Source organism: Phyllobates terribilis, unplaced genomic scaffold (genome assembly GCF_046119375.1).
Source record: "Phyllobates terribilis strain yellow unplaced genomic scaffold, ASM4611937v1 Scaffold_6401__1_contigs__length_44773, whole genome shotgun sequence".
NCBI classification, from domain to species: Eukaryota; Metazoa; Chordata; class Amphibia; order Anura; family Dendrobatidae; genus Phyllobates; species Phyllobates terribilis.
The window spans coordinates 258-15,066 of record NW_027369144.1 but is presented as its reverse complement, the minus strand read 5'-3'; the positions used below and the strand labels follow the sequence as shown (position 1 = coordinate 15,066).

At 44.9% G+C, this 14,809-nt stretch overlaps 11 non-coding genes across 11 annotated transcripts; all 11 read right to left on the bottom strand.

The window, feature by feature from the left end:
• Positions 1-693: 693 nt before the first annotated feature.
• Positions 694-884, bottom strand: LOC141250953 (U2 spliceosomal RNA). Its single transcript, XR_012312963.1, has one exon. It is a non-coding gene; the product is annotated as a U2 spliceosomal RNA (small nuclear RNA).
• A 1,115-nt stretch (positions 885-1,999) lies between these two features.
• LOC141250952 (U2 spliceosomal RNA) lies at positions 2,000-2,190 on the bottom strand. The gene has a single exon (XR_012312962.1). It is a non-coding gene; the product is annotated as a U2 spliceosomal RNA (small nuclear RNA).
• Positions 2,191-3,305: 1,115 nt separating this feature from the next.
• LOC141250951 (U2 spliceosomal RNA) lies at positions 3,306-3,496 on the bottom strand. Its single transcript, XR_012312961.1, has one exon. It is a non-coding gene; the product is annotated as a U2 spliceosomal RNA (small nuclear RNA).
• Positions 3,497-4,611: 1,115 nt separating this feature from the next.
• Positions 4,612-4,802, bottom strand: LOC141250950 (U2 spliceosomal RNA). Its single transcript, XR_012312960.1, has one exon. It is a non-coding gene; the product is annotated as a U2 spliceosomal RNA (small nuclear RNA).
• Positions 4,803-5,917: 1,115 nt separating this feature from the next.
• Positions 5,918-6,108, bottom strand: LOC141250949 (U2 spliceosomal RNA). The gene has a single exon (XR_012312959.1). It is a non-coding gene; the product is annotated as a U2 spliceosomal RNA (small nuclear RNA).
• A 1,115-nt stretch (positions 6,109-7,223) lies between these two features.
• LOC141250978 (U2 spliceosomal RNA) lies at positions 7,224-7,414 on the bottom strand. The gene has a single exon (XR_012312988.1). It is a non-coding gene; the product is annotated as a U2 spliceosomal RNA (small nuclear RNA).
• Positions 7,415-8,529: 1,115 nt separating this feature from the next.
• LOC141250977 (U2 spliceosomal RNA) lies at positions 8,530-8,720 on the bottom strand. The gene has a single exon (XR_012312987.1). It is a non-coding gene; the product is annotated as a U2 spliceosomal RNA (small nuclear RNA).
• A 1,115-nt stretch (positions 8,721-9,835) lies between these two features.
• Positions 9,836-10,026, bottom strand: LOC141250971 (U2 spliceosomal RNA). The gene has a single exon (XR_012312980.1). It is a non-coding gene; the product is annotated as a U2 spliceosomal RNA (small nuclear RNA).
• A 1,115-nt stretch (positions 10,027-11,141) lies between these two features.
• Positions 11,142-11,332, bottom strand: LOC141250959 (U2 spliceosomal RNA). The gene has a single exon (XR_012312969.1). It is a non-coding gene; the product is annotated as a U2 spliceosomal RNA (small nuclear RNA).
• Positions 11,333-12,447: 1,115 nt separating this feature from the next.
• Positions 12,448-12,637, bottom strand: LOC141250975 (U2 spliceosomal RNA). The gene has a single exon (XR_012312985.1). It is a non-coding gene; the product is annotated as a U2 spliceosomal RNA (small nuclear RNA).
• A 1,114-nt stretch (positions 12,638-13,751) lies between these two features.
• Positions 13,752-13,942, bottom strand: LOC141250948 (U2 spliceosomal RNA). The gene has a single exon (XR_012312958.1). It is a non-coding gene; the product is annotated as a U2 spliceosomal RNA (small nuclear RNA).
• Positions 13,943-14,809: the final 867 nt, after the last annotated feature.

Here is a 14,809-nt window from a genome sequence, read left to right as displayed (position 1 = left end):
CAGCGTTCCATTGCCACATTCCATCTACTGCAGGCAGGATACCTGGCTGGCTGAATGTCGCTGAGAAGCTCACAGAGACCGCCATAAGCAACAGTTTAACAGAATGCCACAGACTAATCAACCAAACTTTTTGGGTTGGGTTCTCTTTTATAGTCTGCAGGCATTAAATGAAAGAAGTCAGTGTTCCAGCAGAAGGAGACAACGTTTCAGAAAAGGCATTGTAGCAAACCAAAAAAGAAATTTTAAGCGCAGCAGTGTAACCAGCGCACATACCTGTTAGCTCGGGTGAGTTTAAAAGGCTGCTGTTGATAACAAGGGCATTTGCTAAATAGATGGTGTGTGTGCAACAATATACTGAAAGGTCAATTATATTGTGCAGCTTATCTCACCACCTGTAGTTATTTAGGTGAAAGCTCCAAAATGCTTGCCTAATATGTCTGTTTATCCAAAAGGAAGTAGAAAGGGAGAGCTAGAAAGATAGCATTGCATCACATTACATGGCAATGCAATGCACAGTTGCTGAAGTTGAACCAAAATGAGCTTGTAATCTGGCTTCTGCAACTTTGAAGATGAAAAATCCAATGAGGAGAAGAAAAGCAGAGCCAAAGAGTCCATCCCAAAATCCGACAAACAAGCAAAATGAACAAAAAACATTGAATTCAATTCTTTCTGATTTTAGAAACTGCATTAAAGAAGGGGTGCACCGGTCCTGGAGATACTGCAATACCAGGTCAATGCGTGGAGTGGACAGAGCAAGCTCTTTTTCCATCTCCCTGTTCTAAAAATCCATTTAATATATGGTCCCCAGATAGGGGACGTATCAGATATTAAACTGATAAGAACAGATACTACACTTGATCTTAGCCAAAAGGCCGAGAAGCGATAACCAGAATTGGTTTCAAACTACGGAGCCACCCAAGGATCCTAAAAAGTCCATTTGTGGAGATGAGCTCCTGGACTCCCGTTAAGAAGACATGTTGTCAACCTCTAGATCCCTTACATGCCTGCACTTTTCGGCTTGCTGCTGCTGCAATCCACGCGTTTTAGATCTGCATAACTCCACCTCTTTAAACACAGCACCTTCACCCCCTGCTGTTCCCACCCGCCTCAACACCGTTGGAAGGGAGGAGAACCAATTAAGGCGGGGGGTGGGGTGGAACGAGCAGCTGTCTACCCTTAGCAGGAGGGCTCCTGATTACATACCTCTCCTGCTGCTGCTGCTGCTGGCTGTCCAGCAGCAGACTGAAGGTGGCTGCTGCTGTGCACAGTTATATAAAGGCTCAGAGCCTATTATGACACGCGCAGCCAGCGTTCCATTGCCACATTCCATCTACTGCAGGCAGGATACCTGGCTGGCTGAATGTCGCTGAGAAGCTCACAGAGACCGCCATAAGCAACAGTTTAACAGAATGCCACAGACTAATCAACCAAACTTTTTGGGTTGGGTTCTCTTTTATAGTCTGCAGGCATTAAATGAAAGAAGTCAGTGTTCCAGCAGAAGGAGACAACGTTTCAGAAAAGGCATTGTAGCAAACCAAAAAAGAAATTTTAAGCGCAGCAGTGTAACCAGCGCACATACCTGTTAGCTCGGGTGAGTTTAAAAGGCTGCTGTTGATAACAAGGGCATTTGCTAAATAGATGGTGTGTGTGCAACAATATACTGAAAGGTCAATTATATTGTGCAGCTTATCTCACCACCTGTAGTTATTTAGGTGAAAGCTCCAAAATGCTTGCCTAATATGTCTGTTTATCCAAAAGGAAGTAGAAAGGGAGAGCTAGAAAGATAGCATTGCATCACATTACATGGCAATGCAATGCACAGTTGCTGAAGTTGAACCAAAATGAGCTTGTAATCTGGCTTCTGCAACTTTGAAGATGAAAAATCCAATGAGGAGAAGAAAAGCAGAGCCAAAGAGTCCATCCCAAAATCCGACAAACAAGCAAAATGAACAAAAAACATTGAATTCAATTCTTTCTGATTTTAGAAACTGCATTAAAGAAGGGGTGCACCGGTCCTGGAGATACTGCAATACCAGGTCAATGCGTGGAGTGGACAGAGCAAGCTCTTTTTCCATCTCCCTGTTCTAAAAATCCATTTAATATATGGTCCCCAGATAGGGGACGTATCAGATATTAAACTGATAAGAACAGATACTACACTTGATCTTAGCCAAAAGGCCGAGAAGCGATAACCAGAATTGGTTTCAAACTACGGAGCCACCCAAGGATCCTAAAAAGTCCATTTGTGGAGATGAGCTCCTGGACTCCCGTTAAGAAGACATGTTGTCAACCTCTAGATCCCTTACATGCCTGCACTTTTCGGCTTGCTGCTGCTGCAATCCACGCGTTTTAGATCTGCATAACTCCACCTCTTTAAACACAGCACCTTCACCCCCTGCTGTTCCCACCCGCCTCAACACCGTTGGAAGGGAGGAGAACCAATTAAGGCGGGGGGTGGGGTGGAACGAGCAGCTGTCTACCCTTAGCAGGAGGGCTCCTGATTACATACCTCTCCTGCTGCTGCTGCTGCTGGCTGTCCAGCAGCAGACTGAAGGTGGCTGCTGCTGTGCACAGTTATATAAAGGCTCAGAGCCTATTATGACACGCGCAGCCAGCGTTCCATTGCCACATTCCATCTACTGCAGGCAGGATACCTGGCTGGCTGAATGTCGCTGAGAAGCTCACAGAGACCGCCATAAGCAACAGTTTAACAGAATGCCACAGACTAATCAACCAAACTTTTTGGGTTGGGTTCTCTTTTATAGTCTGCAGGCATTAAATGAAAGAAGTCAGTGTTCCAGCAGAAGGAGACAACGTTTCAGAAAAGGCATTGTAGCAAACCAAAAAAGAAATTTTAAGCGCAGCAGTGTAACCAGCGCACATACCTGTTAGCTCGGGTGAGTTTAAAAGGCTGCTGTTGATAACAAGGGCATTTGCTAAATAGATGGTGTGTGTGCAACAATATACTGAAAGGTCAATTATATTGTGCAGCTTATCTCACCACCTGTAGTTATTTAGGTGAAAGCTCCAAAATGCTTGCCTAATATGTCTGTTTATCCAAAAGGAAGTAGAAAGGGAGAGCTAGAAAGATAGCATTGCATCACATTACATGGCAATGCAATGCACAGTTGCTGAAGTTGAACCAAAATGAGCTTGTAATCTGGCTTCTGCAACTTTGAAGATGAAAAATCCAATGAGGAGAAGAAAAGCAGAGCCAAAGAGTCCATCCCAAAATCCGACAAACAAGCAAAATGAACAAAAAACATTGAATTCAATTCTTTCTGATTTTAGAAACTGCATTAAAGAAGGGGTGCACCGGTCCTGGAGATACTGCAATACCAGGTCAATGCGTGGAGTGGACAGAGCAAGCTCTTTTTCCATCTCCCTGTTCTAAAAATCCATTTAATATATGGTCCCCAGATAGGGGACGTATCAGATATTAAACTGATAAGAACAGATACTACACTTGATCTTAGCCAAAAGGCCGAGAAGCGATAACCAGAATTGGTTTCAAACTACGGAGCCACCCAAGGATCCTAAAAAGTCCATTTGTGGAGATGAGCTCCTGGACTCCCGTTAAGAAGACATGTTGTCAACCTCTAGATCCCTTACATGCCTGCACTTTTCGGCTTGCTGCTGCTGCAATCCACGCGTTTTAGATCTGCATAACTCCACCTCTTTAAACACAGCACCTTCACCCCCTGCTGTTCCCACCCGCCTCAACACCGTTGGAAGGGAGGAGAACCAATTAAGGCGGGGGGTGGGGTGGAACGAGCAGCTGTCTACCCTTAGCAGGAGGGCTCCTGATTACATACCTCTCCTGCTGCTGCTGCTGCTGGCTGTCCAGCAGCAGACTGAAGGTGGCTGCTGCTGTGCACAGTTATATAAAGGCTCAGAGCCTATTATGACACGCGCAGCCAGCGTTCCATTGCCACATTCCATCTACTGCAGGCAGGATACCTGGCTGGCTGAATGTCGCTGAGAAGCTCACAGAGACCGCCATAAGCAACAGTTTAACAGAATGCCACAGACTAATCAACCAAACTTTTTGGGTTGGGTTCTCTTTTATAGTCTGCAGGCATTAAATGAAAGAAGTCAGTGTTCCAGCAGAAGGAGACAACGTTTCAGAAAAGGCATTGTAGCAAACCAAAAAAGAAATTTTAAGCGCAGCAGTGTAACCAGCGCACATACCTGTTAGCTCGGGTGAGTTTAAAAGGCTGCTGTTGATAACAAGGGCATTTGCTAAATAGATGGTGTGTGTGCAACAATATACTGAAAGGTCAATTATATTGTGCAGCTTATCTCACCACCTGTAGTTATTTAGGTGAAAGCTCCAAAATGCTTGCCTAATATGTCTGTTTATCCAAAAGGAAGTAGAAAGGGAGAGCTAGAAAGATAGCATTGCATCACATTACATGGCAATGCAATGCACAGTTGCTGAAGTTGAACCAAAATGAGCTTGTAATCTGGCTTCTGCAACTTTGAAGATGAAAAATCCAATGAGGAGAAGAAAAGCAGAGCCAAAGAGTCCATCCCAAAATCCGACAAACAAGCAAAATGAACAAAAAACATTGAATTCAATTCTTTCTGATTTTAGAAACTGCATTAAAGAAGGGGTGCACCGGTCCTGGAGATACTGCAATACCAGGTCAATGCGTGGAGTGGACAGAGCAAGCTCTTTTTCCATCTCCCTGTTCTAAAAATCCATTTAATATATGGTCCCCAGATAGGGGACGTATCAGATATTAAACTGATAAGAACAGATACTACACTTGATCTTAGCCAAAAGGCCGAGAAGCGATAACCAGAATTGGTTTCAAACTACGGAGCCACCCAAGGATCCTAAAAAGTCCATTTGTGGAGATGAGCTCCTGGACTCCCGTTAAGAAGACATGTTGTCAACCTCTAGATCCCTTACATGCCTGCACTTTTCGGCTTGCTGCTGCTGCAATCCACGCGTTTTAGATCTGCATAACTCCACCTCTTTAAACACAGCACCTTCACCCCCTGCTGTTCCCACCCGCCTCAACACCGTTGGAAGGGAGGAGAACCAATTAAGGCGGGGGGTGGGGTGGAACGAGCAGCTGTCTACCCTTAGCAGGAGGGCTCCTGATTACATACCTCTCCTGCTGCTGCTGCTGCTGGCTGTCCAGCAGCAGACTGAAGGTGGCTGCTGCTGTGCACAGTTATATAAAGGCTCAGAGCCTATTATGACACGCGCAGCCAGCGTTCCATTGCCACATTCCATCTACTGCAGGCAGGATACCTGGCTGGCTGAATGTCGCTGAGAAGCTCACAGAGACCGCCATAAGCAACAGTTTAACAGAATGCCACAGACTAATCAACCAAACTTTTTGGGTTGGGTTCTCTTTTATAGTCTGCAGGCATTAAATGAAAGAAGTCAGTGTTCCAGCAGAAGGAGACAACGTTTCAGAAAAGGCATTGTAGCAAACCAAAAAAGAAATTTTAAGCGCAGCAGTGTAACCAGCGCACATACCTGTTAGCTCGGGTGAGTTTAAAAGGCTGCTGTTGATAACAAGGGCATTTGCTAAATAGATGGTGTGTGTGCAACAATATACTGAAAGGTCAATTATATTGTGCAGCTTATCTCACCACCTGTAGTTATTTAGGTGAAAGCTCCAAAATGCTTGCCTAATATGTCTGTTTATCCAAAAGGAAGTAGAAAGGGAGAGCTAGAAAGATAGCATTGCATCACATTACATGGCAATGCAATGCACAGTTGCTGAAGTTGAACCAAAATGAGCTTGTAATCTGGCTTCTGCAACTTTGAAGATGAAAAATCCAATGAGGAGAAGAAAAGCAGAGCCAAAGAGTCCATCCCAAAATCCGACAAACAAGCAAAATGAACAAAAAACATTGAATTCAATTCTTTCTGATTTTAGAAACTGCATTAAAGAAGGGGTGCACCGGTCCTGGAGATACTGCAATACCAGGTCAATGCGTGGAGTGGACAGAGCAAGCTCTTTTTCCATCTCCCTGTTCTAAAAATCCATTTAATATATGGTCCCCAGATAGGGGACGTATCAGATATTAAACTGATAAGAACAGATACTACACTTGATCTTAGCCAAAAGGCCGAGAAGCGATAACCAGAATTGGTTTCAAACTACGGAGCCACCCAAGGATCCTAAAAAGTCCATTTGTGGAGATGAGCTCCTGGACTCCCGTTAAGAAGACATGTTGTCAACCTCTAGATCCCTTACATGCCTGCACTTTTCGGCTTGCTGCTGCTGCAATCCACGCGTTTTAGATCTGCATAACTCCACCTCTTTAAACACAGCACCTTCACCCCCTGCTGTTCCCACCCGCCTCAACACCGTTGGAAGGGAGGAGAACCAATTAAGGCGGGGGGTGGGGTGGAACGAGCAGCTGTCTACCCTTAGCAGGAGGGCTCCTGATTACATACCTCTCCTGCTGCTGCTGCTGCTGGCTGTCCAGCAGCAGACTGAAGGTGGCTGCTGCTGTGCACAGTTATATAAAGGCTCAGAGCCTATTATGACACGCGCAGCCAGCGTTCCATTGCCACATTCCATCTACTGCAGGCAGGATACCTGGCTGGCTGAATGTCGCTGAGAAGCTCACAGAGACCGCCATAAGCAACAGTTTAACAGAATGCCACAGACTAATCAACCAAACTTTTTGGGTTGGGTTCTCTTTTATAGTCTGCAGGCATTAAATGAAAGAAGTCAGTGTTCCAGCAGAAGGAGACAACGTTTCAGAAAAGGCATTGTAGCAAACCAAAAAAGAAATTTTAAGCGCAGCAGTGTAACCAGCGCACATACCTGTTAGCTCGGGTGAGTTTAAAAGGCTGCTGTTGATAACAAGGGCATTTGCTAAATAGATGGTGTGTGTGCAACAATATACTGAAAGGTCAATTATATTGTGCAGCTTATCTCACCACCTGTAGTTATTTAGGTGAAAGCTCCAAAATGCTTGCCTAATATGTCTGTTTATCCAAAAGGAAGTAGAAAGGGAGAGCTAGAAAGATAGCATTGCATCACATTACATGGCAATGCAATGCACAGTTGCTGAAGTTGAACCAAAATGAGCTTGTAATCTGGCTTCTGCAACTTTGAAGATGAAAAATCCAATGAGGAGAAGAAAAGCAGAGCCAAAGAGTCCATCCCAAAATCCGACAAACAAGCAAAATGAACAAAAAACATTGAATTCAATTCTTTCTGATTTTAGAAACTGCATTAAAGAAGGGGTGCACCGGTCCTGGAGATACTGCAATACCAGGTCAATGCGTGGAGTGGACAGAGCAAGCTCTTTTTCCATCTCCCTGTTCTAAAAATCCATTTAATATATGGTCCCCAGATAGGGGACGTATCAGATATTAAACTGATAAGAACAGATACTACACTTGATCTTAGCCAAAAGGCCGAGAAGCGATAACCAGAATTGGTTTCAAACTACGGAGCCACCCAAGGATCCTAAAAAGTCCATTTGTGGAGATGAGCTCCTGGACTCCCGTTAAGAAGACATGTTGTCAACCTCTAGATCCCTTACATGCCTGCACTTTTCGGCTTGCTGCTGCTGCAATCCACGCGTTTTAGATCTGCATAACTCCACCTCTTTAAACACAGCACCTTCACCCCCTGCTGTTCCCACCCGCCTCAACACCGTTGGAAGGGAGGAGAACCAATTAAGGCGGGGGGTGGGGTGGAACGAGCAGCTGTCTACCCTTAGCAGGAGGGCTCCTGATTACATACCTCTCCTGCTGCTGCTGCTGCTGGCTGTCCAGCAGCAGACTGAAGGTGGCTGCTGCTGTGCACAGTTATATAAAGGCTCAGAGCCTATTATGACACGCGCAGCCAGCGTTCCATTGCCACATTCCATCTACTGCAGGCAGGATACCTGGCTGGCTGAATGTCGCTGAGAAGCTCACAGAGACCGCCATAAGCAACAGTTTAACAGAATGCCACAGACTAATCAACCAAACTTTTTGGGTTGGGTTCTCTTTTATAGTCTGCAGGCATTAAATGAAAGAAGTCAGTGTTCCAGCAGAAGGAGACAACGTTTCAGAAAAGGCATTGTAGCAAACCAAAAAAGAAATTTTAAGCGCAGCAGTGTAACCAGCGCACATACCTGTTAGCTCGGGTGAGTTTAAAAGGCTGCTGTTGATAACAAGGGCATTTGCTAAATAGATGGTGTGTGTGCAACAATATACTGAAAGGTCAATTATATTGTGCAGCTTATCTCACCACCTGTAGTTATTTAGGTGAAAGCTCCAAAATGCTTGCCTAATATGTCTGTTTATCCAAAAGGAAGTAGAAAGGGAGAGCTAGAAAGATAGCATTGCATCACATTACATGGCAATGCAATGCACAGTTGCTGAAGTTGAACCAAAATGAGCTTGTAATCTGGCTTCTGCAACTTTGAAGATGAAAAATCCAATGAGGAGAAGAAAAGCAGAGCCAAAGAGTCCATCCCAAAATCCGACAAACAAGCAAAATGAACAAAAAACATTGAATTCAATTCTTTCTGATTTTAGAAACTGCATTAAAGAAGGGGTGCACCGGTCCTGGAGATACTGCAATACCAGGTCAATGCGTGGAGTGGACAGAGCAAGCTCTTTTTCCATCTCCCTGTTCTAAAAATCCATTTAATATATGGTCCCCAGATAGGGGACGTATCAGATATTAAACTGATAAGAACAGATACTACACTTGATCTTAGCCAAAAGGCCGAGAAGCGATAACCAGAATTGGTTTCAAACTACGGAGCCACCCAAGGATCCTAAAAAGTCCATTTGTGGAGATGAGCTCCTGGACTCCCGTTAAGAAGACATGTTGTCAACCTCTAGATCCCTTACATGCCTGCACTTTTCGGCTTGCTGCTGCTGCAATCCACGCGTTTTAGATCTGCATAACTCCACCTCTTTAAACACAGCACCTTCACCCCCTGCTGTTCCCACCCGCCTCAACACCGTTGGAAGGGAGGAGAACCAATTAAGGCGGGGGGTGGGGTGGAACGAGCAGCTGTCTACCCTTAGCAGGAGGGCTCCTGATTACATACCTCTCCTGCTGCTGCTGCTGCTGGCTGTCCAGCAGCAGACTGAAGGTGGCTGCTGCTGTGCACAGTTATATAAAGGCTCAGAGCCTATTATGACACGCGCAGCCAGCGTTCCATTGCCACATTCCATCTACTGCAGGCAGGATACCTGGCTGGCTGAATGTCGCTGAGAAGCTCACAGAGACCGCCATAAGCAACAGTTTAACAGAATGCCACAGACTAATCAACCAAACTTTTTGGGTTGGGTTCTCTTTTATAGTCTGCAGGCATTAAATGAAAGAAGTCAGTGTTCCAGCAGAAGGAGACAACGTTTCAGAAAAGGCATTGTAGCAAACCAAAAAAGAAATTTTAAGCGCAGCAGTGTAACCAGCGCACATACCTGTTAGCTCGGGTGAGTTTAAAAGGCTGCTGTTGATAACAAGGGCATTTGCTAAATAGATGGTGTGTGTGCAACAATATACTGAAAGGTCAATTATATTGTGCAGCTTATCTCACCACCTGTAGTTATTTAGGTGAAAGCTCCAAAATGCTTGCCTAATATGTCTGTTTATCCAAAAGGAAGTAGAAAGGGAGAGCTAGAAAGATAGCATTGCATCACATTACATGGCAATGCAATGCACAGTTGCTGAAGTTGAACCAAAATGAGCTTGTAATCTGGCTTCTGCAACTTTGAAGATGAAAAATCCAATGAGGAGAAGAAAAGCAGAGCCAAAGAGTCCATCCCAAAATCCGACAAACAAGCAAAATGAACAAAAAACATTGAATTCAATTCTTTCTGATTTTAGAAACTGCATTAAAGAAGGGGTGCACCGGTCCTGGAGATACTGCAATACCAGGTCAATGCGTGGAGTGGACAGAGCAAGCTCTTTTTCCATCTCCCTGTTCTAAAAATCCATTTAATATATGGTCCCCAGATAGGGGACGTATCAGATATTAAACTGATAAGAACAGATACTACACTTGATCTTAGCCAAAAGGCCGAGAAGCGATAACCAGAATTGGTTTCAAACTACGGAGCCACCCAAGGATCCTAAAAAGTCCATTTGTGGAGATGAGCTCCTGGACTCCCGTTAAGAAGACATGTTGTCAACCTCTAGATCCCTTACATGCCTGCACTTTTCGGCTTGCTGCTGCTGCAATCCACGCGTTTTAGATCTGCATAACTCCACCTCTTTAAACACAGCACCTTCACCCCCTGCTGTTCCCACCCGCCTCAACACCGTTGGAAGGGAGGAGAACCAATTAAGGCGGGGGGTGGGGTGGAACGAGCAGCTGTCTACCCTTAGCAGGAGGGCTCCTGATTACATACCTCTCCTGCTGCTGCTGCTGCTGGCTGTCCAGCAGCAGACTGAAGGTGGCTGCTGCTGTGCACAGTTATATAAAGGCTCAGAGCCTATTATGACACGCGCAGCCAGCGTTCCATTGCCACATTCCATCTACTGCAGGCAGGATACCTGGCTGGCTGAATGTCGCTGAGAAGCTCACAGAGACCGCCATAAGCAACAGTTTAACAGAATGCCACAGACTAATCAACCAAACTTTTTGGGTTGGGTTCTCTTTTATAGTCTGCAGGCATTAAATGAAAGAAGTCAGTGTTCCAGCAGAAGGAGACAACGTTTCAGAAAAGGCATTGTAGCAAACCAAAAAAGAAATTTTAAGCGCAGCAGTGTAACCAGCGCACATACCTGTTAGCTCGGGTGAGTTTAAAAGGCTGCTGTTGATAACAAGGGCATTTGCTAAATAGATGGTGTGTGTGCAACAATATACTGAAAGGTCAATTATATTGTGCAGCTTATCTCACCACCTGTAGTTATTTAGGTGAAAGCTCCAAAATGCTTGCCTAATATGTCTGTTTATCCAAAAGGAAGTAGAAAGGGAGAGCTAGAAAGATAGCATTGCATCACATTACATGGCAATGCAATGCACAGTTGCTGAAGTTGAACCAAAATGAGCTTGTAATCTGGCTTCTGCAACTTTGAAGATGAAAAATCCAATGAGGAGAAGAAAAGCAGAGCCAAAGAGTCCATCCCAAAATCCGACAAACAAGCAAAATGAACAAAAAACATTGAATTCAATTCTTTCTGATTTTAGAAACTGCATTAAAGAAGGGGTGCACCGGTCCTGGAGATACTGCAATACCAGGTCAATGCGTGGAGTGGACAGAGCAAGCTCTTTTTCCATCTCCCTGTTCTAAAAATCCATTTAATATATGGTCCCCAGATAGGGGACGTATCAGATATTAAACTGATAAGAACAGATACTACACTTGATCTTAGCCAAAAGGCCGAGAAGCGATAACCAGAATTGGTTTCAAACTACGGAGCCACCCAAGGATCCTAAAAAGTCCATTTGTGGAGATGAGCTCCTGGACTCCCGTTAAGAAGACATGTTGTCAACCTCTAGATCCCTTACATGCCTGCACTTTTCGGCTTGCTGCTGCTGCAATCCACGCGTTTTAGATCTGCATAACTCCACCTCTTTAAACACAGCACCTTCACCCCCTGCTGTTCCCACCCGCCTCAACACCGTTGGAAGGGAGGAGAACCAATTAAGGCGGGGGGTGGGGTGGAACGAGCAGCTGTCTACCCTTAGCAGGAGGGCTCCTGATTACATACCTCTCCTGCTGCTGCTGCTGCTGGCTGTCCAGCAGCAGACTGAAGGTGGCTGCTGCTGTGCACAGTTATATAAAGGCTCAGAGCCTATTATGACACGCGCAGCCAGCGTTCCATTGCCACATTCCATCTACTGCAGGCAGGATACCTGGCTGGCTGAATGTCGCTGAGAAGCTCACAGAGACCGCCATAAGCAACAGTTTAACAGAATGCCACAGACTAATCAACCAAACTTTTTGGGTTGGGTTCTCTTTTATAGTCTGCAGGCATTAAATGAAAGAAGTCAGTGTTCCAGCAGAAGGAGACAACGTTTCAGAAAAGGCATTGTAGCAAACCAAAAAAGAAATTTTAAGCGCAGCAGTGTAACCAGCGCACATACCTGTTAGCTCGGGTGAGTTTAAAAGGCTGCTGTTGATAACAAGGGCATTTGCTAAATAGATGGTGTGTGTGCAACAATATACTGAAAGGTCAATTATATTGTGCAGCTTATCTCACCACCTGTAGTTATTTAGGTGAAAGCTCCAAAATGCTTGCCTAATATGTCTGTTTATCCAAAAGGAAGTAGAAAGGGAGAGCTAGAAAGATAGCATTGCATCACATTACATGGCAATGCAATGCACAGTTGCTGAAGTTGAACCAAAATGAGCTTGTAATCTGGCTTCTGCAACTTTGAAGATGAAAAATCCAATGAGGAGAAGAAAAGCAGAGCCAAAGAGTCCATCCCAAAATCCGACAAACAAGCAAAATGAACAAAAAACATTGAATTCAATTCTTTCTGATTTTAGAAACTGCATTAAAGAAGGGGTGCACCGGTCCTGGAGATACTGCAATACCAGGTCAATGCGTGGAGTGGACAGAGCAAGCTCTTTTCCATCTCCCTGTTCTAAAAATCCATTTAATATATGGTCCCCAGATAGGGGACGTATCAGATATTAAACTGATAAGAACAGATACTACACTTGATCTTAGCCAAAAGGCCGAGAAGCGATAACCAGAATTGGTTTCAAACTACGGAGCCACCCAAGGATCCTAAAAAGTCCATTTGTGGAGATGAGCTCCTGGACTCCCGTTAAGAAGACATGTTGTCAACCTCTAGATCCCTTACATGCCTGCACTTTTCGGCTTGCTGCTGCTGCAATCCACGCGTTTTAGATCTGCATAACTCCACCTCTTTAAACACAGCACCTTCACCCCCTGCTGTTCCCACCCGCCTCAACACCGTTGGAAGGGAGGAGAACCAATTAAGGCGGGGGGTGGGGTGGAACGAGCAGCTGTCTACCCTTAGCAGGAGGGCTCCTGATTACATACCTCTCCTGCTGCTGCTGCTGCTGGCTGTCCAGCAGCAGACTGAAGGTGGCTGCTGCTGTGCACAGTTATATAAAGGCTCAGAGCCTATTATGACACGCGCAGCCAGCGTTCCATTGCCACATTCCATCTACTGCAGGCAGGATACCTGGCTGGCTGAATGTCGCTGAGAAGCTCACAGAGACCGCCATAAGCAACAGTTTAACAGAATGCCACAGACTAATCAACCAAACTTTTTGGGTTGGGTTCTCTTTTATAGTCTGCAGGCATTAAATGAAAGAAGTCAGTGTTCCAGCAGAAGGAGACAACGTTTCAGAAAAGGCATTGTAGCAAACCAAAAAAGAAATTTTAAGCGCAGCAGTGTAACCAGCGCACATACCTGTTAGCTCGGGTGAGTTTAAAAGGCTGCTGTTGATAACAAGGGCATTTGCTAAATAGATGGTGTGTGTGCAACAATATACTGAAAGGTCAATTATATTGTGCAGCTTATCTCACCACCTGTAGTTATTTAGGTGAAAGCTCCAAAATGCTTGCCTAATATGTCTGTTTATCCAAAAGGAAGTAGAAAGGGAGAGCTAGAAAGATAGCATTGCATCACATTACATGGCAATGCAATGCACAGTTGCTGAAGTTGAACCAAAATGAGCTTGTAATCTGGCTTCTGCAACTTTGAAGATGAAAAATCCAATGAGGAGAAGAAAAGCAGAGCCAAAGAGTCCATCCCAAAATCCGACAAACAAGCAAATGAACAAAAAACATTGAATTCAATTCTTTCTGATTTTAGAAACTGCATTAAAGAAGGGGTGCACCGGTCCTGGAGATACTGCAATACCAGGTCAATGCGTGGAGTGGACAGAGCAAGCTCTTTTTCCATCTCCCTGTTCTAAAAATCCATTTAATATATGGTCCCCAGATAGGGGACGTATCAGATATTAAACTGATAAGAACAGATACTACACTTGATCTTAGCCAAAAGGCCGAGAAGCGATAACCAGAATTGGTTTCAAACTACGGAGCCACCCAAGGATCCTAAAAAGTCCATTTGTGGAGATGAGCTCCTGGACTCCCGTTAAGAAGACATGTTGTCAACCTCTAGATCCCTTACATGCCTGCACTTTTCGGCTTGCTGCTGCTGCAATCCACGCGTTTTAGATCTGCATAACTCCACCTCTTTAAACACAGCACCTTCACCCCCTGCTGTTCCCACCCGCCTCAACACCGTTGGAAGGGAGGAGAACCAATTAAGGCGGGGGGTGGGGTGGAACGAGCAGCTGTCTACCCTTAGCAGGAGGGCTCCTGATTACATACCTCTCCTGCTGCTGCTGCTGCTGGCTGTCCAGCAGCAGACTGAAGGTGGCTGCTGCTGTGCACAGTTATATAAAGGCTCAGAGCCTATTATGACACGCGCAGCCAGCGTTCCATTGCCACATTCCATCTACTGCAGGCAGGATACCTGGCTGGCTGAATGTCGCTGAGAAGCTCACAGAGACCGCCATAAGCAACAGTTTAACAGAATGCCACAGACTAATCAACCAAACTTTTTGGGTTGGGTTCTCTTTTATAGTCTGCAGGCATTAAATGAAAGAAGTCAGTGTTCCAGCAGAAGGAGACAACGTTTCAGAAAAGGCATTGTAGCAAACCAAAAAAGAAATTTTAAGCGCAGCAGTGTAACCAGCGCACATACCTGTTAGCTCGGGTGAGTTTAAAAGGCTGCTGTTGATAACAAGGGCATTTGCTAAATAGATGGTGTGTGTGCAACAATATACTGAAAGGTCAATTATATTGTGCAGCTTATCTCACCACCTGTAGTTATTTAGGTGAAAGCTCCAAAATGCTTGCCTAATATGTCTGTTTAT